The sequence below is a fragment of the Salvelinus alpinus genome, chromosome 14 (genome assembly GCF_045679555.1).
Source record: "Salvelinus alpinus chromosome 14, SLU_Salpinus.1, whole genome shotgun sequence".
In the NCBI taxonomy this organism is placed as follows: domain Eukaryota; kingdom Metazoa; phylum Chordata; class Actinopteri; order Salmoniformes; family Salmonidae; genus Salvelinus; species Salvelinus alpinus.
Window position 1 is genome coordinate 29545580 of NC_092099.1, and position 9847 is coordinate 29555426.

General features: G+C 47.3%; 1 long non-coding RNA gene across 1 annotated transcript; it reads right to left on the reverse strand.

The window, feature by feature from the left end:
* Positions 1-4539: 4539 nt before the first annotated feature.
* LOC139538725 (uncharacterized) lies at positions 4540-6311 on the reverse strand. Its single transcript, XR_011667790.1, has 2 exons — positions 6135-6311; positions 4540-5110 (listed from the first exon to the last, which is right to left on the reverse strand). It is a non-coding gene; the product is annotated as an uncharacterized lncRNA (long non-coding RNA).
* Between the last annotated feature and the right edge of the window lie 3536 nt (positions 6312-9847).

Here is a 9847-nt window from a genome sequence, read left to right on the forward strand (position 1 = left end):
GCGTGGAGTGCAATAGAGATTGCATCATCTGTGGATCTTTTGGCCGGTATGCAAAAGGCCCTGCAGCCTTGTGTATATTGACCTGTTTAAAGGTCTTACTCACGTCGGCTACGGAGAGCGTGATCACACAGTCCGTTGTTGTCAGTGACTCTTTGTTAGTTCCCCCTTCTGTTCTGTTTGAGCAACTATTTTGGTTTTCTTACTGGAGAACGTAACAGATTTTAGAGCCTCACATCCCTGAAATGTCATTTCTTGAATAAGAAAATCACGTGGTAAATGAGGTTAGTGGGAGACTGGAGTGAGTGTTGAAAGGGTCTGCCGGAGGCACAAGAGGATTTCAAATAGGATTGCTCTGTAATTCCAAGTCCATTCCCGCATTTGAATTGATTCTAGATCATCCACTTTTGACAAAATGCTGGAAAAAAAATTCTTACTGCAGGCAGTCAGTCATGCTAGATCAAATGATAGAGTGAAGAACACCGTATGGGTGGAGAGTGTCCTGAATATAGAATTGTGAAGGGGTTAAAGGTCCAATTAGTTTTTTTTTTAAAGGCCATAATGGCAATAGTAACATACAGTGGGGAGAACAAGTATTGGATACACTGCCGATTTTGCAGGTTTTCCTACTTACAAAGCATGTAGAGGTCTGTAATTTTTTATCATAGGTACACTTCAACTGTGAGAGACGGAATCTAAAACAAAATTCCAGAAAATCACATTGTATGATTTTTAAGTAATTAATTTGCATTTTATTGTATGACATAAATATTTGATACATCAGAAAAGCAGAACTTAATATTTGGTACAGAAACCTTTGTTTGCAATTACAGAGATCATACGTTTCCTGTAGTTCTTGACCAGGTTTGCACACACTGCAGCAGGGATTTTGGCCCACTCCTCCATACAGACCTTCTCCAGATCCTTCAGGTTTCGATGCTGTCGCTGGGCAATACGGACTTTCATCTCCCTCTAAAGATTTTCTATTGGGTTCAGGTATGGAGGCTGGCTAGGCCACTCCAGGACCTTGAGATGCTTCTTACGGAGCCACTCCTTAGTTGCCCTGGCTGTGTGTTTCGGGTCGTTGTCATGCTGGAAGACCCAGCCACGACCCATCTTCAATGCTCTTACTGAGGGAAGGAGGTTGTTGGCCAAGATCTCGCGATACATGGCCCCATCCATCCTCCCCTCAATACGGTGCAGTCGTCCTGTCCCCTTTGCAGAAAAGCATCCCCAAAGAATGATGTTTCCACCTCCATGCTTCACGTTTGGGATGGTGTTCTTGGGGTTGTACTCATCCTTCTTCTTCCTCCAAACACGGCGAGTGGAGTTTAGACCAAAAAGATCCTCTGGATCATCCAGATGGTCATTGGCAAACTTCAGACGGGCCTGGACATGCGCTGGCTTGAGCAGGGGGACCTTGCGTGCGCTACAGGATTTTAATCCATGACGGCATAGTGTGTTACTAATGGTTTTCTTTGAGACTGTGGTCCCAGCTCTCTTCGGGTCATTGACCAGGTCCTGCCGTGTAGTTCTGGGCTGATCCCTCACCTTCCTCATGATCATTGATGCCCCACGAGGTGAGATCTTGCATGGAGCCCCAGACCGAGGGTGATTGACCGTCATCTTGAACTTCTTCCATTTTCTAATAATTGCACCAACAGTTGTTGCCTTCTCACCAAGCTGCTTGCCTATTGTCCTGTAGCCCATCCCAGCCTTGTGCAGGTCTACAATTGTATCCCTGATGTCCTTCCACAGCTCTCTGGTCTTGGCCATTGTGGAGAAGTTGGAGTCTGTTTGATTGAGTGTGTGGACAGGTGTCTTTTATACAGGTAACGAGTTCAAACAGGTGCAGTTAATAAAGGTAATGAGTGGAGAACAGGACGGCTTCTTAAAGAAAAACTAACAGGTCTGTGAGAGCCGGAATTCTTACTGGTTGGTAGGTGATCAAATACTTATGTCATGCAATAAAATGCAAATGAATTACTTAAAAATCATACAATGTGATTTTCTGGATTTTTGTTTTAGATTCCGTCTCTCACAATTGAAGTGTACCTATGATAAAATTACAGACCTCTACATGCTTTGTAAGTAGGAAAACCTGCAAAATCGGCAGTGTATCAAATACTTGTTCTCCCCACTGTATGTAGGTGAAATACCCTGTAATTGACTAGAATGACTGACTGCATTATCAGACAAACATGTAGGCATGTATTATCATAACAGTATTCTTTATTATGGCAATATACAGAAACATGTTTTCTGCTACCTTGGTGGTCTGCAGCACCACCAAGGACCATTCTCAGATGATGTAGTAGACCATATCAGAAAACATTTAGTTACTTTTGTCATTTATTATGCTTTAAGTCAAGCATATACAAAAGCTATTTCTCCAATTTGGTCAAAGTAGGCCATTGGCTAACCACAACTTTTCATACAGTGTCTAATATGCTCACGAACAACAAGCACTAACTTGAGGATCTGACAGTGTGGGGCAGAGACATTGGAACTAATGAGTGAAAAATGAACCAGATCTTTTCTGTGTATGTGCTGGTCTTAAAGCGTAACTGTATACAAACATACTATTCATGCATCAAGTCTCTGTTTATGGGTGATACTTTCCATTATGCCCATTTTGCCCCATTGTTACCTTTGACCCCTTGGAAATGGGCTTACATTTCAATATTCAGTATGACATCCTGCTGAATTTTGTTCTCATATCATTGTTTACAGTGGGGCAAAAAAGTATTTAGTCAGCCACCAATTGTGCAAGTTCTCCCACTTAAAAAGATGAGAGAGGCCTGTAATTTTCATCATAGGTACACTTCAACTATGACAGACAAAATGAGAAAAAAAAATCCAGAAAATCACATTGTAGGATTTTTAATGAATTTATTTGCAAATTATGGTGGAAAATAAGTATTTGGTCACCTACAAACAAGCAAGATTTCTGGCTCTCACAGACCTGTAACTTCTTCTTTAAGAGGCTCCTCTGTCCTCCACTCGTTACCTGTATTAATGGCACCTGTTTGAACTTGTTATCAGTATAAAAGACACCTGTCCACAACCTCAAACAGTCACAACTCCTTCCTCCCTCCTTAAAGTAATCGCTGCTTAGACAGGATTGGGCAGGTGAAGCCAAGGGCTCCATTACATGGCTTTTACCTGTCTAGTCATTTCTAATAAGTGATTACTTCTAGGGAGGGAGAAAGGAGGGACACATGTAAAGATTGAGCGAGCCACTTTCAGTTGCACAACCCAATCCTGTTATTTGCATATAAGACTTTTGACCTCTGACCTGTATACTGTCTGTAACCATTCCACAGATATCTTGTACAGTGGAAACACTTGAGCCTCTGCCTCATCCACGTCAGCGACAACTGCATCACTCCTACTCCAGGTAAATTCCTGAGGTATTATATAATTTTTTTTTTTTGCATTTTAACTAGGCAAGTCAATTAAGAACAAATTCTTATTTACAATGACAGCCTACCAAGACGCAAACACTTGTTTTTCACAAGGGCTATTAGCAGGACAATAGAAACGATGTGGTCCCAAAAACACCTCTCTGACATAGGGTCCAGCATATCTCTTGATGATGTCATTGAATGTCTCGCCAGCTTTGATCCATGCCTGGGCCTGGGGTACGCAAAGTTCTTTTTGTCAGACGAATCATTGGGTCGAAACTACAGAACAGTCAAAACAAGAGAACACACATGGTTAACGTTCTGGGAAGAAGAAAAAAAATATATATATTATGTACAACTCCAGTCAGAACCAAAACCTGCCCAAACTTGTTCAGTGCAGCAGCACATTTTACTGCCTATTGGTTATATCTTGATATTGTAATAGTAATTACTCTTTCTTTGCTGTTCTGTGTTCTATACCCTCAGCTACTACAGATTTTTTTTTTTTTTGCAGGGCCAGTAAAACCCAACAGTTACATCCCTGAGGTTGGCATCCAGCATAGGAATGCCAAGGATCATCCCTCGTGTAGCCAGTGACCCAGGTAATCTTGGCCTTCTCCCTGACATTACACCACCACCCATCCAGGAGCTGGTTCAGGCACATGTCAGCTGAGGGCTATGTATGAGTGATACGATAGTGTTTTTAAAAAGTACGGTCAAACAGAGTGTTTCTAGATGTATCTTTTCCTCCCTCTCCCTAGAATCTGAACAGCTACAATGACTGGAAACCCCATGTCCATACACACTGAATACCAATAGCTAACTATTAGTTCCTATAGTTTCTTGTAAATAACAATTACAAATAACCATTATGTTATTGTACAGTCCCATCTACTCAATTAAATATACCACATTTTCTTATTAATAGCAATTGTAACTAACCTCATGTTATTGATAATGTTTTATGCAGTCCCCTCTACTCAATCCACCTATAAATATACCTTATAAATACTTTGTCACTTATTAATGTTGTCTTATGTCTAAATAAATGTAGTTAGTCTTATTTGTTCTATGATTGTTTCATATAAACATTTTGAACTATTTGTGGAACAAAAAAAAGTGCACTTACACTATATTCAACCTTTGTCTAACATCAGCTGTTTTATTAAACAGCTAACACATATACAAAAATAACCAAACAAAACATTTCAAAATACATGGACAATTCTTTAGGTCAGTCTGCCAGGAGTGAATCCTTTATACTGGCCATTAGGGTCTGGGAAAGTGTCTCTGATGCGCAGCAGCTTGGAATAACAATTCTGTGGCCCTGCCGAAAGCGTGCCATGCTGCCAACAGATTAACTGCTGGTAGGCAGTATGCCTGTAAAACTGCATGGTCTTCTCCCTGTTTTGTGCTCTCATCCAGGGCTAATAGATCATTACTATCAACCCTGATGTTTCCAGCCTCCAAGCAGTAAGTGAATGTGCAGCGTTGTACTGATGCAGGTATTTGGCCCCCCACCACAGCACTTCTCCATGTCAGTTGGCATTTCTTGACACCTGCCAAAGGTGCACCAAAAAGGGCCTCCTTCTGCACCTCCACCACCTCCCTGGATGAGATGGACCACATCAAACTGCTTCTGGTGTCCTCTCCAGCATCATCAAGACACCATGCCTCTTTCTCTCGAACAGCTGTTCAAGATACACCTAAAGTGAATAAAAAAAAGAGCCATATTTCCTGGTTGACATGAGAACCAGAGTTGACAATCTGGTCTAGATTTTGTTTAGACTAATCAGACATGATGTAATGTGGCTTACAAACCTTCACCTGTGCAAGTCTATCTTGAGGATGATGATCAACTCTCTCCCTATCAGCCATGGATATTTCCCAGATTCTGCCTCTGCCCCTTCTACATGTCCCCCTGTTCCCTCTCCTGGCCCTGTTTGATCCTCTTGCCCTGCCCTCTACATGGGCCCGTCTTTACACTGGGCCTCAGCAGTCCTCCACGGACCCTTGGACCTCTGCCCCTGGCTCTATGTGTGCCATGTTCAGGCAGCAGATTCTCCCAAAAGCAATAATTTCAAGAATCAGGATCACCTTTTATCTGCCAAGTACATTTGACCTGTGTCAGAAATTTGACCTGGTGAAATGGTGCTGCCAGCAATTGACAGAAAATATGCTCTATGTAAGAATAACAATTAGATGGTAATCTTATTTGTTGTAAATATTTCATAGACCTAGCTATGACTGATAGCTAACGTAGCTACAACTATTGATACATTCATATGGTCATTAGATATTATCTATATTACCTCGACGTGATCTGACATTTCTAATAACGTTAGCTCTTTGGATTTTTATGTTGTGGAAGGAAGACAAACATGACTAATTAGCTAACATGAATATACTCAATGTTTGCAAATACATGAAATGAAAACAAGGATTTTTGATTTCGACGAGCTTAAGGTTAGCTAACAGTTATTTTGCTAGCTAGCTAGCAAAATAATTTAGCCAGCTAGCTACTAGTAGCTGCCTAGTGTAGCCAACAACAGGCAGAACACAGCTAAACACTACAGAACATGCAGAACAGGTTGGCAGAAACGAGCTATTTTCCAAAACAGAACAAAGTACAATATAATAGATGATGACTAATAAAACATTGTACAATATAACGGATGATGGCTAATTACATAAAATAATTGAATGTTTTATTCCAAAAGGTCCTCTTACCAGTATCTTTGGTTATAATCCGACTGAATTGACTGCAAGGCTAACTAGCACTATGGCAGTGACAGTTGAGTAGTAAACATCACTCAGCACATGAGCAAGATTACGTTTTGGCTACACGAGCCCTACATCATCATGTCACCTGGCTGAGAAATCAGCTGCAAAATATTGTAGCGACCCGCACAGACATGTCAATCAACCTGCTATCTGCCAATCACGGGAATGCCTGGAATGTTCTGATGCCGGGCATCCTGGTGGTTGGCGGAGTGGCGTGGAGGGGGGTTGGGCAGGGGGGTGGAGCATTGGAAGTTAAGACCAGGTTCAGCCTTTGTTCTCTCTCTCTTACGTCTGGGCTTCACAAGAGAAGGTCACGATTGGCTTGTGGGTTATCTGTCATCTATTTGGCGTGTGCTACGGCCCAAACAGTAGCCTGTGTAAAGTTGGTTTAATAAACCGTCAATTCGCAAACTCAAGCCTCTGTCTGGACAATTGTTCATTTATGATCTAGTCAGGTCATTACATTGGTGTCAGAAGTAAAAACGTTGATACAAGTTAGCCAGCTAGCTAGCTGACTTATGTGGCTAGCTACCGTAGGTGAGAACGGGGATTGAAAATGCTTCGAGGGAATCCGAAAGTGAAGGTGGAGGTAGGGGACGATTATGGCCAAGGAGGTGCGTGTGAATGGACGTCGGGGGTTCTGTCTGAGGAGATCGCCAGGGCGTCGGAGCGCAGAGGCCGCTTGAGGGAGGACGTTAGAGCGATGGCGGCTGAAGCGGGCATGAGTGCTTCGTCGACTGTATTTCGCGCGGATTCTGGTGGGCGGACCGAAGTGGTGACGTCGACGCGGCGTGACGAGGAATCTGGGGCTCAGGATGTAAACAAACATGGCGGCGCCCAGTTCCCGGCTGCGTCCGTATCTGTTAAGACCCCGAAGTATTCCGGTAAGGCGGATTGGGAAGCTTTTCATGCTCAGTTTGAACTGTTAGCTCATTTTAGGGGGTGGTCGGATGAAGAAAGGGCACTGCAGTTGGCTTTATGCCTCACGGATGAAGCTCTGGCCTGTTTGATATTGATTAGCCCCGAGGACAGGCATGATTATGGTGCTTTAGTGGGAGCACTGAGGAGGCGCTATGGACAGTGTGTACAGCCCGGGCTACTGCGCTCCGAACTGAGTAATAGACGCAGGCAGCCTGGAGAGCCTCTACGGGTGCTAGCTAATGACATTGAGAGCCTCTCTCGGCGGGCATATGCTCACATGCCCCCCTCCGTGCAGAGCGAGCTAGCACGGGACCAGTTCATACAGGCGCTCTCTCCTACGGAGCTGCGCATACAGACCCAGCTGGCTCATCCTGAGTCATTGCAGACAGCCTTGGAGATGGCTTTGGAGAGGGAGCTGGTGTGGGCTGGGGCTTCAGCTGGGGCTTTGGTGGGGGTGCAGGGAGACACACCCTCTGTGCGAGCTGGGGGGCAGAGCAGCCCGGAGCCGGAAAAGCCTGCTTGGGTGGCCGAAATGACAAAACTCATTCGTGCTGTGTCGCTACAGGCGGCACGAAACACACGCCCTGGTCCCAGGGTCTGCTGGGGTTGTGGCCAGCCAGGCCATCTGCGCCGAGATTGCCCCATGTCCCCCAGAGCTCAGGGAAACGGCTCGGGGTCCGCATAGACCGGGTAGTGCGGACCCCTGGCTTTCTATCCCAACCACCATCATCTTCAGGAGGAGCCCACCGGCACAGACGGGGAAGCAAGGCTCCACTTCCCCCAGAAGCAGACGAGGGCAAGCGGATGGAGCCTGTTGTTGTGGTGGGCCGGACCTGTGTTGGGGACTTTTGTCATGTCCCTGTCACTGTGGAGGGGGTGCCCTGCTCCGCCCTGGTGGACACTGGGTCCACAGTAACCCTGGTGAGGCCAGATATTGTGCCAGGTTGGACTCAGTGTGAGCCTACAACTGTGCAGCTCCGCACAGTCACAGGTGAGCTGGCACCCATGAAAGGGAAGGGAATAATGACTGACAGTAGGGGGCAGGACTGTGCGTCATCCTGTGTGGGTGGCGGCTGTGCAGGACCCTTGTATCCTGGGGTTGGACTTTCTTAGGAGCACAGGCTGCCAGTTAGACCTAAATAGGGGCACACTGAGCTTCCAGGGAGGGACGGAAGTCACCATGGCCCCCCCTAATGTCACATTCACTCAACCCAACAAACCCTTTACTCCAACAGTTAAAGCAGCAGAGACTCATGGCTGCGCCCCCTCCCCCACAGCTGTGTGTGACTTTTCCGCAGTCCCCCTGTCACCTACGGCGGTGTGTTACATTCCCCCAGCTACCTCCATGACACAGCCCTCTGTGAGCCCGGGCCGCACCCCCCCAGCCCAGCTACCCCAGATGGGAGAGGAGAGGACACTGTCTGCAGTGAGGGAGATATGGGGGAGGAACTGTGTTGGTCTTGACCCCGAGCAGCAGGAACGGTTGTGGCAGTTGCTGTTTGAATTCAGAGACAGCTTTGCGTTGAGTGAGGAAGAGGTGGGTCAGACTCATCTGGTGCAGCATGAGATCGACACAGGTGATGCTCGACCCATCAAGATGCGTCCCCGCCGTATCCCGCTGGCACGCCAGGAGGCGGCAGACAAGGCTGTGTTGGAGATGCAGCGGGCAGACTTCATTGAGCCCTCAGACAGCCCCTGGGCGGCGCCAGTCGTCATGGTTCCGAAGAAGGGGGGCAAGCTGAGGTTCTGTGCGGACTACAGGCGGCTGAATGAGGTAACCAGGAAGGACTCATACCCCATACCACGTATCGATGAGTCGCTGGACCTGGTTAGGGGGTCCTCCTGGTTCTCCTCACTAGACCTCCGCAGTGGCTACTGGCAGGTGCCCCTCTCCCCAGAGGCCAGAGCCAAAACTGCGTTCTCCACTAACAGAGGACACTGGCAGTTCAAGGTCCTGTGCTTTGGCCTGTGCAACGCTCCAGCTACTTTTGAGCGTTTGATGGACAGGGTGCTGGATGGCATCCCCCGACAGCAGTGTCTGGTATACCTCGATGACATCCTGGCCCATGGCAGCTCCTTCCAGTCAGCCCTGGGGGCGCTACGGCGTGTGCTGCAGAGGGTGGCTGCCGCAGGTCTGAAGCTCCACCCCGAGAAGTGCCACTTCATGAGGAGAGAGGTGTCCTTCTTGGGCCACCGAGTGGGGAAGGAGGGGATCAGCACCATGGAGGACAAGGTAGGGGCTGTCAGAGACTGGCCCACCCCCACCGACCAGCGTCAGCTGAAGAGCTTCCTGGGCCTGGCCTCGTACTACAGGAGGTTTGTACGGGGCTTCTCAAGCGTTGCTGCTCCACTGAACCGCCTGCTGCCGAAGGACAAGGCTTTCACTTGGACAGTGGAGTGTGAGGAGGCGTTCAACACCCTCAAACGTGCACTGATCGAGGCCCCCGTGCTCGCCCCCCCTGACCTCACCTTGCCCTTTATCCTGGACACAGACGCGAGCAATGTGGGCATGGGTGGGGTGCTGGCCCAGGTGGGGCCAGAGGGGGAGAGAGTGGTGGCGTACTTCAGCAAAACATTTGACAAACATGAGCGCCGCTACTGTGTCACCCGGCGGGAGCTCTTGGCTGTTGTGGCTTCCGTCAAACACTTCAAGTACTACCTGGGTGGTCTGCCCTTTACTGTAAGGACTGACCACTCTGCTCTCCAGTGGCTCATGTCTTTCAGAGAGCCAGAGGGGC